This window comes from Dipodomys merriami, unplaced genomic scaffold (genome assembly GCF_024711535.1).
Source record: "Dipodomys merriami isolate MVZ:Mamm:240054 unplaced genomic scaffold, mDipMer1.0.p SCAF_32, whole genome shotgun sequence".
Classification (NCBI taxonomy): domain Eukaryota; kingdom Metazoa; phylum Chordata; class Mammalia; order Rodentia; family Heteromyidae; genus Dipodomys; species Dipodomys merriami.
Genome location: NW_027204715.1, coordinates 11,496,077 through 11,521,254, shown reverse-complemented (window position 1 = coordinate 11,521,254; position 25,178 = coordinate 11,496,077). Strand labels below are relative to the sequence as shown.

The following is a 25,178-nucleotide window of genomic DNA, read 5'->3' as shown; positions in this document are numbered from 1 at the left end:
GACCTGGATTTGGATAACTGTAACATTTTGTGATCTCTGATGGTCACAGTCTCTTAGGAATGTCTACTCCTGCAAATGTGTATCTCAAAAGGTAAAATACTAAGTAAAGCTTTAAAATTAAATTGAATATCTAGAATTTTATTGGGAATTGTGTTTTCTCCTGACTGCACTTAGTATTTATATCCCTGTAGCAATATGCATTTTGAAGCCATCCTTTTCATTGATGAACTTGTTCAATCTCAACATTGGTTGACTTTGTACAAGGTACTCATTATATTCTCAGATAAGGAATAATCAAACAGAAAATAATTTCTCTCAAATTAGTAGGTACAGGGCTGGGAAAGTAGCTCAGTGGTAGAGTGCTTGCCTTGCATGCATGAGGCCCTGGATTTGATTCCTCAGCACCACATAAGCAGAAAAAGCCGTAAGTGGCGCTGTGGCTCAAGTGGTAGAGTGCTAGCCTTGAGCTGAAGAGCTGATGGACAGCACCCAGGCCCAGAGTTCAAGCCCTACAACCGAAAAAAAAAATTAGTAGATACAAGCCAAAATCTTGATGCCTTTAGAAGTTGTCTCTGAGAAAAAGTAATCTATATAATTATCCAGGCTCAGAATCTTGACATTTCCTAAGTCTTCAAGAGTTCAACATCCCTGAAAATACCTTTGAAAATTACTCCTTCAGCAGATGCACAACCCATCTGGAAAAAAGAGGCAGGAGGCAAAGGATCAGGCCTGGTATCCATTCCCTAGAGAACCAGAATATTGTGGTCACCATGTGTTATTTAGAGGATTAGTAAATATGTTCCTCAATGGAGCCAAAACCTAGTTTTTAATCTAGATGGTAGTCATCCATATTTAGGATTAAGAACCTTTACTTGATAAGAAATGTACTCATTACCTTGCTCATGTAATTGCAAACCCTCTGTACAGTATTTTCACAATAAAAACTTATTTTTTAAAGAACCTTTACTCAACTTCTGGGCCACATTTGAAACAAGAAATGTAACTTGATATTCCTCAACTATAAGTACTAATTCTTACTCTCCATGTATACCCTAAAAGTGAAAATTCTCAAGAATCTCTTAACACAGAATAGCATGGCTACCAACATATACCAAGGCTTCTGATCCTATTGAAGAATAATTATTCAATAAATATATTACAAAGATGCCCTGGTTTACCATGCATTGCTTTCAAGTGCCAGAGGGGTTTTTTAAATGTATTCTTTTCTGCCTAATAATAATTATTTTTATTATCTTTATTATCTTATTTTCTTATTTTTCCTTTTGATTTTTCTTTTTTTTTGTATTTTTCTCTTTCTTATTTTTTACTGTCTTTAATTTATTTTCTTATTTTTATTATCTTTGAGCAGTTGTACAAAAGAGTTACCATGTAATAAAATTGTTTGTAAATATAGGCATCTTGAGCAATGTCATCCTACTTTTGTAACTTAGCACTTGGAATTCTGTGTGAACATTGGGTGCCTCCCTTTCCACGATTTATTTGGGATGAGTGGGAAGCTGTGATTCTTTGAAGTAATCATGCTAATATTCTTCAAAGTTGACAAACTTACTTCTAAGCAGTTCCAAGTTATTCTGTATCTGGGGTTTAACAAATTGGGAGACAACAAATATGAGCTATCCTACCTGAACACATAAGGGAAAATAAACTTTTCTTGAACAAAGTTTTAGAAACACACACATGGAGGTTGAATATCTCACATCTGGGGCTAGAAGGAGGTGACTCTAGATCTATTTAGACTTTTGAAAACTCACATAAATGCAATAAGATATCTTAGATGTGGAAGCCAAGCATAAACATGGCATATGCTAATGCATCATATACACCTAAGCTACAAAGTCTAAAAGGAATGCTATAGAAAATGTTTGGTCTATCTATGTGTTGATCTTCACATACCTCATGTGGACAAGGGTGAAGTTTTCCATTCCAGTGTGGTATTCTTGGCACTCAAAAAGTCTCAGAGTATTCTGGAGTATTTCCAATTTTGAATCTTCAAAGTATAGATGTTTAAATTGTAGAAACTATGGAAAAAACAATAAAAGCTTTCTCATTGAACAAAAGATAAACCGAAATTTCTAGCATAACTTATTACTATTTTATATTATATAAGATAATGCTGAAATTACCCCATTTGGGATATTTTATTTTAGCGAAAATCAACTTATTTCAATCAGTTGTTTCATTGGTTTCAAAAACCTATATTTTCAAATCATTTACGAGATCCCCTATATTACTTCCATAAGTATGTAATTCCAGCATTGGAAGGGAAACACTGAATTTCATAATGAAAGCACAGTGCCTACCTTTAGAATTTGTTTTCCTTTTACTCCCTCCTCTTTTGTTTTGAAGTCTGTCTGATCCTAAACTATTCTATACAGAAGCCAAAAATAATTATTTAGCAAATTAAACCATTGGAGAATTATGAATGCCTTACAGAGGACTTTTCTAGTACATGCAATTAGCTAACCATATTGTAGTAGACAGAATAATGACCCTGAAAAGTCCGAGACTTAATCCCCAGAATTTGTAAATATGTTGTTGCTTTACAGGCACTTTACAAATGTGATTACGGTTCAGATCTTGCAATAGGAGATTATCCTGGATTATAGGTTGAACATGATCTAATCATGTAGAGTTCTTAAAAGCAGAGAGCTTTTCCCAGTAGTAGCAAGACAGAGACAGAGAGAAGTAGGCAGAGAGAAACAGAGACAGAGAGAAAAAGAGACAGAGACACAATCCAGAGAAGCATGCAGAGACCTAGAGAGAAAGAAAGGAGGAGAGAGAGGAGAAACAGAGATTGGACATGAGAGACCTCAATCTGTGGCTTCTGACTTTGAAAATCAGAAGGAGCCAGAAATCAAAGGTCTTTACTTTCTTGGAGTTCATTTCAATAAACATTTTTTTTTTCCAGTCGTGGGGCCTGAACTCTGGGCCTGGGCACTGTCCCTCAGCTCTTCAGCTCAAGGCTAGCGCTCTACCACTTGAGCCACAGCGCCACTTCCGGCGTTTTTCTTTTTGCTTATGTGGTGCTAAGGAATCGAACCCAGGGCCTCAAGCATGCAAGGCAAGCGCTCTACCACTGAGCCACCTTCCCAGCCCATTTCAATAAATATTTTATATGATCATATGCACATAGCTATTGAGCCTTTGTGATCCTCTCCGAAGAATATTTTCCTTTGGTCTCACTATGTGCATGTTTAGAGTCCCCATACAATGTATCAATTCCAAGTATAAACTCTTCCTCTTTTACCATCCCATGTGCTTACTTGTAGACTTATAGGCACATTCGAGTTACAACAAATGAGGGAAACCATGCAACCTGTATTTCTTTGGATCTGGTTTACTTCCCTTAATGCAATTTTTCTCCAAGTCTTTCCATTTCCTAATGAATGGTGCAATATCATTCTTTCTGATGGAAATGTAGAATTCCATTGTGTATATATCTACCACATTTTCTTCATCCATTAGTCCACTAAGGGAAATCTGGGTTGATTCCATATCTTGGCTATGGTAAACAATGCTGTAGTGAACATGATTGTGCTAATAGCTTTGGTGTTGCCTTGTTGTCTTTTGCATAAATACTCAGGAGTGGAATTGTTGGGTCACAGGGAAGCTCTATTTTTAGTCTTTTGAGAGCCTCCATACTTCTTTCCTGAGTGGTTGAACAAGTTAATATTCCCACCAACAGTGTAGTAGCATTCCTTTTTGGCCACCTCTCTGCCAGCACCTGTTATTTTATTTTGCTTTGTTTTTCCTTTCTTTTTTGTTAATTTTATTTCTCTACTTTTGTCTTATATGTAAGTTTATCTGTTTTACTGAGGATAAAAGAGAGCACAGAAATGGTGGAACAAAGGGTGAACAAATGCAGCAATGATACTACACACTAAATGTTGAAAATGAATTATACAACTTGTTGAGGGGTTTCAGGAGGGGAAAACTGGGAGAAAACAAGGGAAGAGGTGACACCATTCAAAAACAAATGTACTTATTACCTTACTTTTCTAACTGTTGCCTGTCTGTACATCACCTTTACAATAAAAAAAAATCTTTACTTCATTCTTGGATTATAGAAGCTGAATTACACAAGTGTAGAAATAAAGTGACAATCCGTTTGAGACTTCTAAGTTCTGAGAATTTTATTCCTATAAGCAACAGCACCTCTTTAAATAAAATAAACTCTCTACTTGGAAGAAGGGGCTGGAGCACTAGAAATCGTTCACATAACAATGCAAGAGTTTAAGGGGGAGACTGGAGAGAATCTGTGGCAATAGAATCAATGGCAACACAGGCAGGGAGCAGAGTTGAGCATCTAGGCCTGAACTCAGCTGCTTTGCCTCATCGTACATAGCAAGCACATTCATTCCAGGCCCAGCCTTCAGCCTGGCCCCCAGCTCCCTTCAGACATTCACAATATGACTTGAAAACAAATCTGTGTCGACAATCCAATTGTTAACTGCAAAATAAATTTTAGAAACTTTTCTAAATTAGTCACTGTTTTATGCCATTTTTATTCATTCATTCTTCTATGTAATTGTCACATATAAATGTACTGAGCGTAAATTACATGTGGTAGACATTGTATGGTTGGTTACTTGCAGGGGCTTCAATTCCCATCTATGCCTCTGTGTAAGCCTAAAACTATTACAACTTTGTGACTATGAAAAATGAGCTCTAACAAGGCAAGGTTGTTGTCCTTCAAACACAATAAATCTATACATTCAGATATCCCTTCTGTCACATGACAGAAGAACTGGAGAAAATGAAGGCCTATTCAGAGAGACTCATCATGACTTTATTCATAATCACAGCAGTGTCTTTATTTCACCTAAAGGGCTGAGAAAAAACAAAACTCAGAACTCTACTGGCTTATATCACTTGTCATAATGATCTCTAGTCCATTCATTGTTCTGGAATTTCAAAACTTTATTTTTCTTTGTAGCTAAATTTTACTTTATTGTGTATATATGTAATATATAATCTTTATTTTTCTCTGGCTGATAAAATTTTACACATCAGCTGGGTGCTGGTGGCTCATGCCTGCAATCCTAGCTACTCAGGAGGCTGAGATCTGAGGATCGCGGTTCAAAGCCAGCCCGGGCAGGAGAGACCGTGAGACTCCTATCTCCAATAAACCACCAGAAAACCGGAAGTGGCGCTGTAGCTCAAGTGGTACAGCGCTCGCCTTGAGCTGAAGAGCTGAGGGACAGCGCCCAGGCCCAGAGTTCAAGCCGTACGACAGACAAAAAAAAAAAAAAAAAAAAAAAAAAAAAAAAAATTTACACATCTTAGTGCTGATTATGTGGTGATTTGCTGAGAACTTTTTCATACAAACATTTACAAGTAAAAACATTCTAAACCATACAAAAAAAATCTTATTGAAATCCCTCTCTATGTTGTTTTCTTTTAATGTAAACTTAATATATTTTGACTAATTCTGTGTTTAAAAAATCAGTAGTTCATAATCAGGAAAAACAAGAAAAAGTCACATTTTAATTGTTATAACAAAGGAAAATTTGGTGGTGTACAGACGATAGCTGATACAGTAAGTTTAAACTTTTCTAAAGTTTTCTGAAAAGTATTTGTGGAGAGCAGCTCCCAAATTTTTACAATTCAAAACAAATCATGTGTATTTTTATGTATCTATTGAATTTTGTATGCCATTTATCATTCAGTGATATCTACTTCTATCAAATTTTTTAAATTTTTATGTTTCTATCAAATCACTTAATCATTTCATTAAGATTTTCATATTTAATAAAATGTTCTACTGTTAAATGTTCTATATGTTAAATCTTGAATTCTGTCTCTAGTTCTTGTACTTTTTAAAATCATATTGTTTATTAAGTAATCTGCAAAATATTTCCTGTGTGCAAGGAGTGAATGAGCACTTGTAGCTGTTAGATGGTATGTATGTATGAGTGCATGCATTTCTGTCATCCTTCATTTCTGAAAACTGAGTCACTTTGTCATTGAGTAGAGAAAATTTGTTATTTTTTCTATTTTAATTTAGTTACCTTCAGTATCTCATAGTTTGGTAATAGTCAGAACTTCCTGTTCTGTTCATTTGAATGTCTATCTAGAATCTCAGAAATCATTGCAAATATTTTCTTCTTACTTCATGAATATTATTTCCTGCTTTATCTCTTGGAGAATTTTGTTCTCTTCATTTTAAGGATCCATTTCAAAGGCATTTCACCAATTCTCAACATAGATGCAAAAGCATGTAGCTGCTAAGTCTATCTATTTAACAAGTCTCCTCTGAAACCCTGAGGACTAAAGGAATCCTTATGGAGAAACTACACAGTTTCTGTAGTCTTTTTCTGGGCTTCACTAAAAGAAACAATTGCATGTGATCTCTGAAGTTAAATGTACGCTTCCAGAGTCTGACACCACAAAACAAATGTGCATACAAAAGTATACCATAATCTTCTACCTGTGTAAGACATACAATTCTAATCATGCATGGGTGAGTCAGAGAGCAATCACTTATAACCTTAAAGCCATAATAGTTCTAATCACCACTGTAAGTATGCATGTGTTTATGTAACTATGTATTTTCAAGCAGATCTGCAGTACAGCATTGAGCTGTCACAAGGTATTATTTCAATATAGCCCAACCCCACACACAGCATTGTAAGAGGAATCGTTACAGCCATGTTAGGACCTCCTGCATAGATGTAGTGTGTTCCCTGTGGAAAACAATATGATAATTTGTTCTATGTCATTGTTAATATAAACAAAATAGTACCCCAAAATTGATTTTTATTATCTTAAATATTATAGGTTAGGGAATATTGAATATGAACAGATATTAGATAACTTTAGGTACTACTAGATATAAAACTTTGAAACTCTTTTACATGTCATGTTTTGTTATAATTTAGCACAATTTTATCATGGGCTATCCTAAACTATATCACTAACAAAATTAGTCTACAAACTGCAAGGAATATACATCAACTTCCAAATCTATTCAGATCTTCCAATGAAACTTAAGGACAGTTCTGAGTTTTCACTTTAAAGATTAATTGGGAGACAATTCATAGATCAACCTGATTTCATTTTGTTCATTTTCTGTCATTTGATCATAAATGACAGTAATTCTCACCTTTGGACCCAGGATTTTACTGACAACTATAAGTCCTCTAGAAATATAGAGGCCAATGTTTTGCTTAATTCACTATTTTCTGGGAGATTCCATGACTTAAATGTGTCTGATAATTACCAAAGTAAATGTACAACCTTCCTAAATCTGCTATTTGAAATTTCAGACATTTTTTTCTAAAGTCAAAGTTTTATTTTTGCTATACTTGATTTTCAAAGCTATAACAAAAGAAAATGCCTAGTAATATATAAGGCTGTGGATATTTTATTTTTAAATATTCTTCATTTGGAAACATCTGCTCTAAATATTTATCTTTTAGAAACACAGAAAATGAAACTTTATTATAACTTTTATGTGTATTTGACATATGTATTATTAATAAAATTCATTTTAAAAACTATGTTTAAATTTGATATAAATTATTCTTAGAGTATGGAAATTATCTTAACTTTGCATGAAACTCCTAAATAGTTGTTTTCCTTAATTTCAAATTTTTCATTTAAACTTAGAAAATTGGCTTCCCAATTTGGCTTAATAATTTTAGGAGAGTTTGTTCTGTTGTGTATATGTGTGTGCCTTTGTTCTATATGTGTATGTTTTTATATGTTCACTTTTAGCAATGTTTTCTAGCTATATTTCAATGTATAAAATTGAATTTTTCTGCATTGCTCTGTATTTAAAGTTTTTTAGGCAAGTGATACTATAATAGGCTTTTATAGATATTAATAAATGCATAGATATTACTTAAGTGTATATTTACCAAACGACGCCATAATTATCAAAATATGCTGAGATCATAAAGTGTTACACTTAATTGACAGGAATAGAAATAAAACACAAGCTAACATTACACAAATAAAATACTGTTTAAAATAAACTCATATGCATATTTTGAATTGATCTAATTCAATGACACGTTTAATAAAATGACATGGAGTCCTACAAAATGAACTCTGATTTTGGGGGGTCTTTTCTCTATGCTAATGAATATGTTCTAATGTATATACATTCACTGTGTCCCACATTCTCTTGCAATGACTTAAATACCACATTTAAATAAGATTAAAAACAGCTACCAAAGACTATCTTTTAAATTACCTCAATGATAACATCATATATATCTCATTGCATGAAATAAAGGGAGAGGGAGAGAACTCTCACCTGTAAAGTAACAAAATGCATTGAGGAGGCACACGGGGAGAGTCCAGGGTGAAATTTCATTTATCCTTGTGGAAAAGCTCGGTATGTATAAATAGAATCATTTTTCATGCCACAGCAAGGTTTTCTTTTAATAACATGGAGCTCTATTCCTCCTATATTTATCCCTTAGCTGGCTATTTTTAAACTCAAACTCTTACTGTCAAAATCAGATCTTCTTAAACATTAAAATACAGCATGTCATCCAAATACCACACAATACCCAGATGGCGCCATCATCACCTCGCACACTACTCCCTCACACTTTTGCACACATTCTGTTGCTATGGCCAAACACGACAGAATTTAGCTTCTGGGACAGTTTAGGACCCCTATCATCTGACATATGTATTTTACCCAACCAAGAGCCTTCCTTCTTTTCATCATCTCAAGAACAGAACAAACAAAAACAGTAACAATAGTAACTAAAAAGTATCTCTTGTATCTTTTGCTTGGAGTTCATTTTATAAAATATTATTTTATATGATTGTATGCACATAGCTATTGAGCCTTTGCCAAATAACCTATGCATACCTTCCTTTGGCCTCAGTGTGTGAATGTCTAGAGTCCGTTATAATTTACCACGTCCCAGTGTGTGCCTATTATACATGCGCGCACGCGCGCGCGCACACACACACACACACACACACACCCCTTTAATGTGTTTACCATGCAACCTATGTTTCTTTGGCTCTGACTTACTTGGGTTAATATAATTTTTTCCATAGCTTTCCATTTCCTTACAAAAGGTACACAATCATTCCTTCTGATGGATGAGTAGAATTCCATTGTGTTTCTATACCTAATTTTCTTGATCCATTCATCCACTGAGGGTCATCTGGGTTGATTCCATGTTCTGGCCATGATAAACAATGCTTCAATGAACATAGTTGTGCTGGTAGCTTTAGTACAGTGCTGTTTGTACTCAATTGGATAAAAACCCAGGAGTGGGATTGGTGGGTCATAGGGTAGCTCTAGTCTTCTTTGTTAGTTCATTTGTATTTGGGAGAGTAAGGAGGGGCACAGAAAGGGTGGAACAAAGAACAAAGGGTGAACAAATACAACAGTGGTACTCACTATACACTATGAGGAAAATGAACTATACACCTTGTGGGTGAGGACAGGAGGGGAAAACTGGGAGAGAGCAAGGTACAAAGAGACATGATTAAAAAAGAATTATACTCATTACCTGATTCATGTAACTGGATCTCTCTGTATATCAACTCTACAATAACAATAAAAAAAATAAAAATAAATTTAAAAATTTTAAGAATCTGGTTTTTAAAAAGCTGAGGGAAATCATTAGCAGAAATATATTTGTCCTATGGAAATGACACAATGAAATCCCAGTGTACAAGGATGCTGGTATAAAGGAGAAAAAAATAAAGGTGTTTATTCTTTATAGAACAAAAGAACAGACTGGCACAAGTCCTGTGTCCCTTGGCATCTGCAACCAGAAAACATGACAGAGAAATTTTATGCAGAATTAGACTAATTCTATAGTAGTCAGCCCTTTGTTGAGTAGCAGTATCTTTATTCAAGTAGGCAGCAGAAATAACATTGGCCTCTGCTTTAAGAAAATTTACTATATGTGCAACTGAAGATATTAAACCAAATCATCATTGTAATAAATTGTCATTTAATGCTGTCTGCCAGTTAAGAAGTACCCCAATATAGCATAAACAACAAAATTGCTGTCTCACAGTTTGGGAGGCTACGCATCTTACAGAAGTACAGACAGTTCCTTCTGTGGTCTAGGAGGAAACATCTTTCACTTCACCCTGCTACTTCTAATATGGTAATATGGAGATCTGGTATTCCCAGGGCCAATTATGTATCACATCATCTCTGTCTTCATGTTCAGGTGGCTGAGTTTTCTGTTCTGTTTCATTTGTGTATGTATCTATGCATGTGTGTGGGTGTCCAAATTCTCCCTTAAAAAGATTTCTCACTTCCATTTAGGAGCCACTACAATGTAACATCATTTTACTAATTACGTTCATGAATGACACAAATTACACAGGGGTATACACTCTAAGTCAGTGAATGTTAAGACTTCCAGATATAAACTTGATGTAATAGGTAGGGTCCAATCCAACCCATAATACAATATGTACTTTGTGTGTGTGTGTGTGTGTGTGTGTGTGTGTGTGTGTGTGTGTGTGTGTGTGTGTGTGTGTGTGTGTGTGTACATAGGGCCTGGACACTGTCTATGAGCAGTTTTGTTCAAGGCTGTGTCACTCTACCACTTTCAGACTTTCAGTGGTTAATTGCAGATAAGGGTCTCACAGACTTTACTACCAGAGCAGATTTCAAGCTATTGACCTATCGTCATTAACTGCACAATTGAGAACAGATGCACAGACCACATTATGTAGTAGTTTCCATTATATAGACACAATAGCCATAACCTTGAAAACAGGTAATATTTAAAAAACAGACAATAATTCTGCTCATCATCTTATTTTGTTTTCAAATGCTTTAAGTAAAAGTTGCTGACTTGTAGTTTAAAGATGATCATATTTAGCAACTGGCTTAAAAATTCCTGAAATTAAGCCACCAGCACAACCATGTTCATTTCAAGACTAAATACCATAGCTAAGACATGGCATCAGCACAGATGCCCCTCAATGGACAGATGGATCAAGAAAATATGGTATATATTTTGGAGTTCATTTCAATTAACATCATTTTATATAGTCATATATACTTAGCTATTGAGATATTGTGATCTTTTGCTAGGATTATCCTTGGCATACGCTAATGATTGCAAATGAGGGAAAACATGGGACCTATGTTTCTTTGGGCCTGGCTTACTTCAATTAATATGATTTTTTCCAAGTCTTTCCACTTCCTTATAAATGGGCCAATGTCATTCTTTCTGATAGAAGCACAGAATTCCATTGTGTATATATACCACATTTTCTTGATACATTCATCTACTAAAGAGTAAGAGGGTTTTTGTTGTTGTTTTTGGTTTGTTTTTTGTGTACTGTGTGAAGTTATTTATTTTCTCTTTCATTTTTTCCCTTTGATTTATCCCCTGTAGTCACTGGGTTGTTTTTGTTTTTTTTTTTTTTGGTATACTGTGTCTTGTATATACATTTATCTGATTTGGGGAAGAGAAGGGGAATAACAAAATGGTGAAACAAAGGTCAAGGGTGAACCTATGCAACAGAGATACAATGTTGGAAATGAACTTTATAACAGGGGTAGCATCACAGGGGATGGAAAGTAGGAGAAAATGAGGGAGGGGTAACACTGTTGAAAAAAAATGTACTCAATACCTTACTTATGTAACTAACCACTCTGTATATCACCTTTACAATCAAATTAAATTAAATTAAAAATAAAGAGCCCGGTACCAGTGGCTCATGCCTGTAATCCTAGCTACTCAGGAGGCTGAGGTCTAAGGATTGGAGTTCAAAGCCATCCTGGGCAGGAAAGAAAGTCCATGACACTCTTACCTTCAATAAAGCACTAGAAAACTGGAAGTGGCTTTATGGTTCAAGTGGTAGAGCACTCGCCTTGAGCTGAAGAGCTAAGGGACAGCGCCCAGGCCAAGAGTTCAAGCCCCACGACCAACAAAAAAAAAAAAAAGAAGAAGAAGAAAGGAAGGAAGGAAGGAAGGAAGGAAGGAAGGAAGGAAGGAAGGAAGGAAGGAAGGAAGGAAAAGAAAATGTGCTATATATATATGTATATATATATATGTATGTATATATATGCAATGGAATTTTACTCAGCCATTAGAAAAAAATGCTATTGTACCATTCATAAAGAAACTGGAAAACTTGGAAAAAATTATATTAACTGAAGTAAGCCAGACCCAGAGAAACAAAGGTTGCATGGTTTCCTTCATTTTTGGTAGTTAGCTAAGTGAAATGAAACCCAAGATATGGACACAAGAGGTTTTTCTTTGTCACTCTTGTTTTTAGTGTACTATGTGATTTTTTTTTGTTTCTTATATATGTTTCTCCCCATGGTATAACTCCTGTTTTCACTGTATTTGATTCTGGTGCTCGGCATATTTTATATACTTTTTTTTTAATTTGGGGAGGGGAAGGGAAATAACAAAATGCTGAAATAAGGAAACTATGAGATGTATAAGACATTATGTTGAAAACAAACTTTATTTACAATTTGGGGGAGGAGGAGTTGGGAAGGTGAGGAGGGAAGAGACAGTAGGGGGAAAAACAAAGGAGGGGTAACAATGCTCAATAGGTAATGTACTCATTACCTTACCCATGTAGCTGTAACTCCTCTGTACAGTATCTTTACAATAAAAAAAATATGATTAAAAAATAAACACATGGGGTGGTAAGCAATGGGTTACAAATTAATTAACTGAAGTACAATAGACTCTATGAAGAGCTCAAATAGTGTAATTTATTAAAGAGACTAGGTCAAAGCCCAACAAAATAAGCCAGGAAATAGGTACTTGTGGGGGAGGGGGGAGGAGCATTTGGAAAAGTATAGATGAATGAAGGGTGGAAAGCAGGGAGAATGTACTCAAGAATCCATTGTATATACCACAAAATTAAGAAAAGGAAGGGGTGAGTCAAAGTGGGAATGAGAATGCTGAAAGGCTGCATGGATAAACTGCTTTGCTAAATGGCACTTCCTTTGTACAACTACTAAAGATAATTTAAAACTTCCTGAAACTTTAAACTTCAGATGTTGAGTGTATGTGAGAGCCAGCTCCAGCCACCACTGGAAAAAAAAAAAACCTCTGCTCCAATAACAGGGCCGTTGCTGCTCTAAATTTGCTTCAAGAATATGAAGGGCCAGGAGCTAGTAATCCTAGCTACTCAGGAGTCTGAGATCTGAGGATCACGGTGCAAAGCCAGACCAGCAGGAAAGCCTGTGAGACTCTTATCTCCAATAAACTACTAGAAAACTGGCAGTGGTGCTGTGGCTCAAGCAGTAGAGCACTTGCCTCGAGCTGAAGAGCTCAGAGACAGCAACCAGGACCAGAGTTCAAGCCTTACAACTGGCATAAAATAAAAGAATAAGAAGGAAAACAAGTCTCTGGCAAAAGATAATGTCTACCAGTTTAAATCAAGACATACCACTGGATATTTTAGGATATTTAGAATAAGGGTAATGGCTGAAAGAGGTGTTGGTTTAAAATGAAGACCTTACTTGGTTATCAAAATTTAAATTCAAGCACAGGGTCAGGAGTGAGAAATGTAGACTTTTCAGAAATTGTCTAAGAAAAATACTTAGACTGAGGGTGAAATGAATGAACTGTCAGTAAAATCCTAAGAAAGGAAGTAAATAGCCATCACTCAAAATCAAGTACTTTATTGGACTTTGAAAACAACTGACTCCCAGTAGCATCTAAAGTTGACACTAGAAAGACCATTCTGATTAATGACACCAATCACCTTGAAATAGCAGAATTCCATGGACAATTTTAGTCTTTACTGACAAATATTTCAATAGAATTTGGCATCAATATCTATTTCCTTCTTAAAGCAGCCAGTGTTATGTCTTTTATAGTACAGCTTTCTTTTCTTTTTCTTTTTTCCTTTTTTTTTAAACTTACATCTGCCTAGCATTTCTCCTGGCCCCCTACATTAATTCATATTAATCTCAGACTTCCCAAGTACCAGTGGTCAACTTTCTTTCCTTCTCAGTTCACATATTCAGTGATTCTCCACTGGGTAAATTTTACCCTGAAGAGACATTTTATAAGGTCCACAGACATTTTTGTCTTTGCTAGTATATCTTGGGAAGTTCTACTAACTTCCACCCAGTAGAAGCCAAGGGAGTTTCTAGCCAAGTACAGTACCAAGGCCACCTCTCCTCCTCAGATACACAAAATGCCAGGAACCCCAAAACACCAGCCCACATCATCTCTTTACCCACCTATGCGGTGATAACTCACAAGTCTGTATGTCCAGGCCAGAACTGTCTGAGAAACAATGCATCTCCCTATCTCCATGGCACTTAATATTCAGAAGTCCCCGAGCATCTCCCATGAAACAGGACTGAAGGGAAGTCATCATCGCTTCACATCTTTCCTCCTCCAATCTGTAGTTTCACCACTGATGCCAAATAAGAAGCGGAGACTAGCCTTGCTCAGTTCCATTCCTTCTTAAAACTATCATGCAGTATTTATATCACGGGGCTTCCATTCAATGTGCTCTTCTGCCTCTTTTACCGTTTGTAGATAATCAGCCTCTAAGTCCTGGGGCCTCTGTCACTGGTACTTCATTCCTTGTTGGCATAAGTAGAAATATTTTTCAAATTACAAGCTTCCTGTTTCCACATGAACTTCCACTTAAGCCAGGCTCTTTGGCTGCATTCACAGAGATCTTTCTAAAATGACAATATAGACATGATCTTCTCTTTGTAAAAACTGCTAATGGTTCCCAATCATTCAGGATTCAGTCCTCTTAGGAAGAACTCAGATATTAAGTGAAGAGGCTGATGTTTGCCAACTTCTTGACGTGGATCAGTAACCACCTGCTGAGTTCCACCTTTCCTAGAAACTACACTCTTCTCATGCACATGCTTTAGTTGGTGAATTGTCTTTCCCTGCTCTACTCTACACCACTTGCATAGTCATTCCTCATCACCACTTGATGACTAAGAGAATGCAATATAGTTGTTGTTGTTTGTTTTATTTAGAAAATTGCGAAGTTCAGTTTTGTGAAGGTACAAAGTTTAAAAAAAATTCTCATGCCAGTATTCCTACTCTTCTGGCAATTTTCAACATCCATTTTATTCTGAAGGTTTGTATAAATAAGTTTGGAAAGATACCGTCTACGCATTATTGGTAAGGCATTCAAATGGAGCCAATTCAATAAAATGACTTTAAAATAGCTAATGGTGTTACAAAATACTGGGCAAGTGTTTTTAACTTAGGTTGTTTTTGTGTCTTTACCTGGAGGCTGACCCAGCGTGGGTGTGGGGGGTGAGACTTGCAGAACTGGGCTCAGCTTCTCCACTATCAGAAAAAATCAGAGATTAGTTTTTAAAACAAACTTTTGCCAGTATTACTGGTGGCTCAAGCCTGTAATCCTTGCTACTCAGGAGGCTGAGATCTGAAGATCATGGTTTGAAGCCAACCAGGGCAAGAAAGTCCATGAAACTCTACCCACTGCTTTTCAAGTTCCCTTTACTGGGGTTTATTTTGTTGGACAGTGACATAACCTTTCTAAGGAATTACGCCATTGGAGTTCTCCCCTGAATCTATCACATTTCTGATTATATTTTGTAGATACATTCTACCCCGTACATAGTTCTATGTTAGTCTGGATTTGGGGGAAAAAAGCAGCATTTACTAGTCATTAATAAAGAGATCACATTAATAAAGATCACATCCTACAGGAAAGTGCTCCGAGTTGGGGTATACTTCTTTATGACTTCTAGGCAAGTCTTAGGGTGATCACTCCTCACTAACATCCAGACAATCAAATGCAAAAGTGTGGATGAAAAAGTGAACAAAGGAAAACGTGCTCAGTGGATGCAGCGGCAAGACCACAAGGCTTATAGACATCATTCTATGTGTCCGACTCACCCCACCTCCCCTTTTGGGAATTCCAAGGTTCTATGGTAGCTGACAGTTCTTGACATTTATGACCTGATCTTGTACTTTATACCGGGGCAAATAATCCACAGTGTCACTAACTTGGCCCAGTGAACAAATGACTGAAGAAGATCTGCACAGAGTTCATGGGCACTGGGATTTTCAGTGTCTCTCCCTAGGGGACGCACCGTGACTAGCTCTATAGTTCTTTGGGACACCATTTTTACAAAGCAATTGTAACTAGCAGAATAACCCTTTTTGATTTGCCCAGAAAAGCTCTGATTTCATCTTTCTGACCCAGAAAGTTTATTAATAGTACTTCCATTCTCTCTCAAACGTGTCCTAGTTTAGATGGTAAATCGTGCCATTGCTATGATTGTAGCTTTGATGAAAAGCAGATCTTCCTGCATCTCAAGAATGTTGAAAGTGGTGACATTAATCAAGAAATATTCTATTCATAAACTGCTCTGTTGAGTGGCAATTCCTTCATCCAACTACCTAAAGAAAAGAAAATAAATAGAAAGGGCTATAACTCAGAAAGAAAGAATGGTTCTTTTGAATATAATATCACCCAACCCTCCAAATAATAATACACAAGAATATCTTTTGAGACATTCCATATTTTCATTACTGTATTTGTGGAATTCAATTTCCATGCACAATGTGTACTGATTTAAATGCACAAGGTGTTGAATTTTGATAAGTAGCATCCACACGCATATATACAAATCATAAGTATAAATAATTACATTGCACACTAAAGTTTCCTCATGATTTTCTCCTGTCTAGTCCCTGCTTCCTCTAGACAGGAATGGCTCTGAGTTTCTATCTCTGTTTAGGTTTTCTGTGCTAGAAATTTCTATGATTGGAAACATATGGCAAATATTCATTGTTGGTAATTTTACTTGTGGTGATACTTTTGCGTTGAGCATATCAAGTTTGCATAATGTTTCATTGCTGAGTGCACCAGAGATGCCTGCAGCATAGTTTGTTAATCCAGTCACCTGATGATTTTGGGCAATGATAGGACAAAGCTGATAAAAATGATTTAGCACACGACTCTCAGTGATTATTTAATTTTTTTTTTGCACAAGAAATCAAAAGTTTAAGCCACGCGCTGGTGGCTCATGCCTATAATCCTAGCTACTCAGGAGGCTGAGATTTGAGGATTGAGGTTCAAAGATAGCCTAGGCAACAAAGTCCGTGAGTCTTCTATCTCCAATTAAGCACTAGAAAAGCAAAGGCGGTGCTATGAGGGAGAGGACATTATTCAAAAAGAAATGTACTCATCACCTTACTTAGGTAACTGTAACCCCTCTGTACATCACCTTTACAATAATTCTTTTTTAAAAAGTGGTAGAGTACTAGCCTTGAGTAGAAAAGCTCAGAGACAGCACTCAAGCCCTGGGTTCAAGCTCCTTGGCTGACAAAAAAAAATAGCCTACTATTATCACTGATTAAGAGGTATTTTGAGCTGGGTATCTATGGCTCACACTTGTAATCCTAGCTACTCAGGAAGCTGAGATCTGAGGATCATGGTTCAAAGCCAGCCAAGTTCATGAAATTCTTAATCACCAGGAAAAAAGAAGTGGCACTATAGCTCAAGTGGTAGTGCACTATCATGACCAGGGCTGGCTAGAACCTCTGGCCAAAAGAAAGAAAAAAAGGCATTTTGATTATGTCAACCAATGCAAAAATAAGGAGAGTGATTTTCAAATCTTCCACTTTATGTAACACTGTAGCAAAATATACCAACATTTTGAAGAAGAATAAAAAAAAATTTGAAGATCACTTAGATAGATAGATAGATAGATAGATAGATAGATAGATAGATAGATAGATAGATAGATAGATAGATAGATGGATGGATGGATAGATAGATGGATAGATGGATGGACGGATGGACAGACAGATATAGTCATTTTCTTTCATAAACTGCCTAGTATCTTTTTGTCTTAAAGTAGTTTCACGAAGGAGTTGACATTTCACAAAGCAGTTTATGAACACAATGCATCTTGGTAGATGTCACCCCTTTCAACATTCTCCCCATCCCTCTCCTATCCATCCCTTCTCTCATTCTTCTTAGTTTTGTAGGATATACATAGGATTCTTGACTCCATTCTCTCCCTCTTCTCATCATTTGTCTAAAATCTCTCCCCTTGACTCTCCTCCCCTCCTGTCAAGTACCCACTTCTTTGTGTGCATTTCACTGAAATTTGACTCAGACTTACAATTTTTTAGTTCTCAGTCACTTCAAAGGTAGTTTGAGAATCCTTTTTATGGTTAAGTTGGAAAGTCTAGTAAATATCTTTTACAGATTCATTTTACCTTCAGAAAGATTCTCACTATGTAGCCCACCTTTGTTCTTGAACTCCCGATCCTCCCGGCTCAGCTCACGCCCACACTCTGGTCCTGGGCTTGCCGGCATGTACCACCATGCTCTGCTCAGTCATAATCTTCAGTGTCTTGTATTTTTGCATCACAATTTGCCCTTTGGGGGCTACGCCATTGGTTGAAAATATTAGCCACCCCAGTAGTCTTTAGGTGAAGTATCCTCAGTGTCCAGACAGAACAAGGCAACAACACCCAAGTTGAAGTGCTATTGCTCACCCCTGGAGAGTCTGTCCCAGGGGCTAACCGTTCACCTCCATGCTCACCCCTGGCCTGACCTCCAGCGCTGCTCAGATTCAGGAAAAACAGCTGGAATCTTCTGTAGAAGGGCCAGTTGTCTACACACAGCATAGAAGCTTCCCTCTGTGTGTCCTGGGAGCTGCTGTGGAGTACAGGGAGCTCCATACCCTGTGCCTGGAACCTTCCAATTGCTCCACAAGCTTGCCAGTGTCCTTCATAATCCCATGCCTTCCATGGGAGAGTGGGATGAATGAAACCAAGCCCTGAATGTTGTCGGGGCAGGGGCAAGTGCTTTCTAACAGGGTCGAACGGTTCATCACCCTGTGGGGCTGCGGAAGCCACGTGATTCGGAGGAGCTGGTCTGGGCATTCTACTTTGCAGCCACCAAGAGGCAGGGCCTATAGGCTGAGTACTACATGCCCTACAAGCTCAGTACTCTGCTTCTACTACGACTCCCTGGGGAGGGTTTAGGCTCTTCAGAGAAAATGTGACCTTTAAATGCCATATCCTGCACCCCTGGAGTTCTCTCTGCTTGAATTCTTGGTGGGCCACTGTACAGCCATTGCCTGTGCCCATCTTTCATGGTGGGCCCTCCTCAGACTCCCTGAGGTGTGGTTCTTTCTTAGGTTCAATCTACCAAAGTAACTGAGTTTCAAACAATGGAGCCTCCACATTCTGCGTGGGACCTTACTCTCCATTAGTGGAGTTTCTAAATATCTTTCTTCATGAAAGTCTAACTGTCCACACTGGAACAGTTACTGTCTCCCAAATCTCCACAACACAGAAGGTGTGGAATTGGAATGCCGATAGTATCTATATGTTCCCAGGACATCTGGTTTACCTTCTGATTGTGTTTCTATTCCTGTTTCCCAGGGATCTGGGCAAGAGCTTGGAAATAGTGTCTGCTTTTATTGTTGCCTTTCCTCTTTCTCCAGGTAGCTCTTTCATGGTTCCCCATGCTCTTCCTTTCTTTCTCATTACAGAAAGTAGACTTTCCTTTGTGGTCTGACTCCTCATTCATGGAGTGATAACAGGGTGCCTCTAATCTCCTGGCTGGTCTCCAGGAATAATCCAAAAACTCTAAACTTCAAAGTAGTTTGCTATCAGGTTTTGCCTTAGTTCAGTGACATGACTTTAAAGAAACATGGTTTATAATACTTGTTCGTGGGAAACAAGATATGATAAACTCAGGTCAGAACTCACAAGGTTGGTTTTGATAAATGGTTATACAATCACAGAAGGTCATCTAAATCTTCCTTTCAGATAAATTGACATAGATAAAGATAGCTGACTAATGGTCTTAGGTCTCATTCTCATTTTAATTTTTGTAATTACTGGTTAGAGATCTTTTTTTTTTTTTAATCTATGGTGGGACTTGAACTCTGGACCTGAGCAATGTCCCTGAGCTCTTCAGCTCAAGGCGAGCACTCTACCACTTGAGCCACAGAGTCACTTCCAATTTTCTGTTGGTTAATTGGAGATAAGAGTCTCATGGACTTTCTGGCCAGTCTGGCTTTGAACCATGATCCTCAGATCTCAGCCTCATGAGTAGCTAGGATTACAGGCATAAGCCACCAGTGCCCAGGCCTGGTTATGGTTTTTAGAAATAATTTTAATAAAGAATAAACACTCTCTTGGAAGTGGCGCTGTAGCTCAAGTGGTAGAGCGCTCGCCTTGAGCTGAAGAGCTAAGGGACAACGCCCAGGCCCAGAGTTCAAGCCCCACGACCGACAAAAAAAAAAAAAAAAAAAAAAAAAAAAAAAGAATAAACACTCTCCTGCAGTATTCAATTGTAAGAGAAGTATCTAAATTCAAGATAGAATCCAGCGTTGGCACTAGCCACCCACATCGGCAAGGAAGTATGTAACAGAAAGGGAATATTCCTGTAATCAGCTCAGTGAACAATCCAGTTACTCAGTATAAATCTACTGTCACCCTGGCTGATTACTATCTAAAGATGAGTCTCTATAGTAAACTTTAAGAAAAGATATTAAGTTCATCCATTCAATCATCAATCACCACATTAGCTGAAATTCATTATCCTGTCAGTCTAGGAGCTTTAGATAAATTGCCATTAATGAATCTTAATGAATAATAACCACTTTGCTGAGAAAGCAATAAGAAACACAATTTTATATCAAATTGAAAGTAAGTTTCCTTTTTTACTTATTAAAGCCACTTTACAATGTTGCTTTCCAAATTTACATTTAATGATTAATATGGTATTAATGCAGTATTATCTAAAAGTAGTAATGTTTATGAATCTTTTACCTATTGGAAAAAATAAAACTACAGATACAGATATATATGCATATGTGTATAAAATGATTATTTAATTTTATCAAGGAATTTTTGTGACTCTATTAACTTTTGGTAGTCACACAAAACTACATAGTTAATCCACTGTACTTCACCAGGCATTACATATGATCTTGGTCAAACCAAGTTCCAGATCAAGCAAGAAAGAATAATACTATTCAAGTTAAGAAAGGAAAATATAATCATACTACTTAATGTAACTTGATAACAAAACAAATAAAATTAATAAAGCAAGTAACCATGCTTTGTATCTCTATAAAGTGGCAAATAAGCACAGAATATGCTACTTTACTAAAGGCAGAATGCTGTGGAAAAAGCTGGAATACCATGTGATTCCTACCCATACCACATCCTTCTCTTTGGCTCAGCTGGCCCATGAACCTGCCTGTGGCCAGTTACTTGGTTCTTCTTGATTTGGGTACATTTTATCGATTTTTGCACAAGTAAGCCATCTCAGTCTTTCCATTAAGCAATACTTGTTTTGTTTAAAATAAAAATCCAAATATTATTGAAGCATTTGAGTATGAATTTGAAAATTAATCTTTTAGTAGCTCTCTTCTAGTTTTTATAAGGAGAGTTCACACACTAGGAGACAGTAAAACTAATGAATATGGACTTAGTAGACTAGAACAAAGCTGTATGTGGTTTTAGTCACTTACGTTTAATCCTACCTTTAATAACTACCATTAATTTCAGCCTGATGATTCTGCATAACAAAAATGTTGCAAAAACACAAATATTTTTATTATAGCAGATGTCTACAATGCATATATGTGTAGTCATTTATTAGATATGTTCACAATCTGTAGCTGATAAGAGCAAAATAACCTGCACTTCAATATTTTTGTTGCTCATCTATTTTCCTAATGCATACAGGTTATGTTCACTCTAGCATTGAGCATGATAGCTACATAAATATCTCTGAAGGCAATGAAACACATTAGGGTATTCTCTTATAAACTCAGCCCTAGATCCCACCTTCAAATAATCCTAATAATGCTTCTTCATGTCTAGATTTTGCATGAGAAAGAACATGACACATTTGTCTTTTTCAGATTTTGTGCTTAACACAATGTCTTAAGCTTATAGAAAAGTAAACAATTACCAGAATCAAAAGACAGTCCATCAAATGGGAGAAACCATTTGCCACCTATTCATCAAATAAAAAAAGAATATCCAGAATATATAAAGAGTTCCAAAACTTAACATTTCTAGAACAAATAATCCAATTAATAAATGGCAAATGAAATCAATAGACAGTTCACAAAGAGGAACAAATTGCCAATTAATAACTGGAGAAATGTTCACCATCCTTAGGCATAAAGGAAATGCATGTATCATTAGGTTTTAATTTAAATTCCCTAGTTAGTCTATCAGAAGTATAGTGTTCCTTCTTTGGTTTACAGGTCATTAGTGGTTATGAGCCATGAGAAGCTAGCTTCAAAAGCTTATATTATTGCATCTCATTTTCTAATGCATTGGTTGCTTTTTCTTAATTTTCATTCATTCTAGGCTCTGGGAACATACCCATTTATCCATTTGCACTGATAATCAATATAATCTCCTAGTCTGTTACCTTTTATTTTGGCATAGACACTATGTACTTCAGAACCATAACTTGGCATGTAAAATACTATTCTCATTCCTGGATAAAATCTGTATGAACATTGATGCCTACTGAAAAATTCAACCACTCTTTCAAACAAAGATAGTAAAAAATAAGAATTAAAAGTATTTTAAAATGAACTCCAATAAATGGCAACGAGGTTTTTTATAATGTAGTTACATGTACTTATTCCTTTTTCTTTTTTCCCCTTTATCTATTCCCTGTTTTCACTGTTTTTTTAATTTCTGTACCCTTTGTCTTGTATTTAAGTTTATCTGATTTGTGAATAGCAGGACAAAGGGTTAACTGATGCAACAGTGAAACTCACTATGTTGGAAATGAACTTTACTATGTTGGAAATGAACTTTATAACCTGAGAGGAAGGGGAGTTATGGAGTGGGGGGGAGGAAGTGGGAGAAAATGAGGGAGAGGTGACACTGTTCAAAAAGAAATGCACTCATTTCTTGACTTATATAACTGTAACCTCTCTGTACATCATCTTTGCAATGATAGATACATACATACATACATACATACATACATACATAGATTTTTTAAAGACTATATTCATGCTCTACCACACTCAGCTATGATTTTTAACATATTATTTGTAGTTACAGTATGGCCAGCAAAGCCTAAACTATTTCTTGCATACGCCTTTACAGTAAAAGGTTGCTCCTGTTTAGCTGGCCTGTCTCACACCATGATGGGTTATCTGATTTAAATTCATTGGTAGCTATTTTGTAACCCTATCAACTGCGGATAACTGAAAACCACACACAAGAATGCTTGTCTGTTGAAATGTGAACCAGAGTTTCCATCAATTTCTCCCCCATGCTGTGGATGAAGCTAGTTTTATCCTGATTTGCATATTTATTTCAAGGATTGGACACATTCCAGAGGTATATTTTCTAGATTTCCTATTGACCTGATTTAACATCTCAGATTCTTAATTAACTGTCCAGTACAATTGTTAGGCACACAACGTTTCTATATCTGAATTTTATAAAAATGACCTTTAATTTCTTTTTTAAATGAATGATTCACAGTGCTGTGAGATTAAACCATCAGTTTTTGAGGAAGAGCTTCATAATTGTCACTGCTAGACAGCATATTGATTGCATGATGATCTATCTAGGACAACTTTGGGCCACATTGCTATGCTGGTGGCAATTACACTTGCAGTTTCATATTGTATTGTCAGGCAAGCCTCAGCCACTAGCTTCCCTCGGATCCAATACAGTGAGATGCAGGGGGTATATGCCCCACACGTGGATACATCTCATTACATGTCACATAGCCACATCATGGCCTGAAAAACACAGCTCCTATAAAACATGTGCCACCTGATTTCCATCCAGAAGACACCCTGATGTGCTTTTGATTGATCTGCTGTGTTGTTTAATCAAATCTTGAAGGAAGGTTCTCTGTGTCAAACAGCTTGCTAAGATCTAAATCCCACATGTTCCATTTTACACATCTAATGAGTGGGCACTTCTTCCATAGACTCACTTCCTGCGCTTCACATTTCCAAAATGAGTTTCGTCTGGACAAGCTACCTGTCTCCAATGGGGTGCTGAAGAAAATCAGAGGCTGCTTTGGGTGGCTCTAACACCAGGAGCAGAGCCACTAAGCAGTGTCTCTCCAGCATGGATTACTCACCCTTAGCTCAATCCCAATGGTACAAAAGCCACCTGACTTGAGGATAAATGCCACAGAAAGGAAGAATGTAAAAGAAAAGTGCTGACTTAATTAAACTGCATTTAAAATATTTTACATTTTAACGCACTGTCAGGGCCTTTCATGAGGACTGTAATAAAATGTGTCTGGTGGGATTTGGCTCATTCATTTTATGTCTCTCCTAGCTTCAGGCTGGTACCCTGTTGGAATGTAATTAAATAATGATCGGTGGTTTCATAAAGAGGCTTCTTCAGATGTCATTGCATCTCAATGCAATATAAAGTGAAGAGGTGCCGGAAATAGCCTACATCAAGTTAGAAGTTAGAAGCTCTGGCTTTAACTTTATTACAAAATTTGAAGACATTTTAAAACAAAAACTATTCATTTTACAACAGTGCAAAGATTTGGTCTCCAAATAAAACACTCCATCTCTTTTCCTGAAAGGAATAAAAATTTACTTTCTCACACAGTTAGGTCTAAAATTCATTGCCAATAAATCCATGAGGAATTTAACTTTAAGGCCATGTAAAAGACTGAAGCAAATAGTGTTCGTAATGCTCCCTTTTAAGTTTAACCCCAAAAGTGCTCAAGAAATAAAAATAAAATATCTGATACATCATCTAAAATGGCCTGTGAATTTTTTCCAGGGATGTAATTTCAATGGGGCTCTGCCAGTCTTGGCCTATTTTCATAGCGATCGTTATGCTGAGGCTAGATTCCAAGTCTACGAAGGCTTGGAATCATTAATATGTCACCAAGCTTCCACACCTGGAATAGACACAGAACCAGTAATTCACTTAATCTTTTCCCACTACAGCCACATCATTAGGTTGAACCTATATCACTGCTTAAGAGCAGCAGTGTGCTATGTCTTGATTTGCCCACATTTCCACTGGTGGTCCCACAAATTTTGTTCTTCACCCACTGAATTGAGATGGTTCTTCCATATAAAAGATTTGTGTCTGGTCTCAAACATATAAGGGTTAAAACATCTAGTGAGCACCCTTTTCGTGTGAGGCGAGACCTCTTCTGAATCAGAACTTAATAATTCCAGAGAACACCCTGTCCGTTGTGAGTCTTGATCT

General features: G+C 36.7%; 1 long non-coding RNA gene across 1 annotated transcript; it reads right to left on the bottom strand.

Annotated features, from left to right (window-relative positions):
- Positions 1-646: 646 nt before the first annotated feature.
- Positions 647-18,242, bottom strand: LOC138841420 (uncharacterized). The gene is made up of 4 exons (XR_011376425.1): positions 18,216-18,242; positions 15,213-15,275; positions 1,915-2,039; positions 647-743 (listed from the first exon to the last, which is right to left on the bottom strand). It is a non-coding gene; the product is annotated as an uncharacterized lncRNA (long non-coding RNA).
- Positions 18,243-25,178: the final 6,936 nt, after the last annotated feature.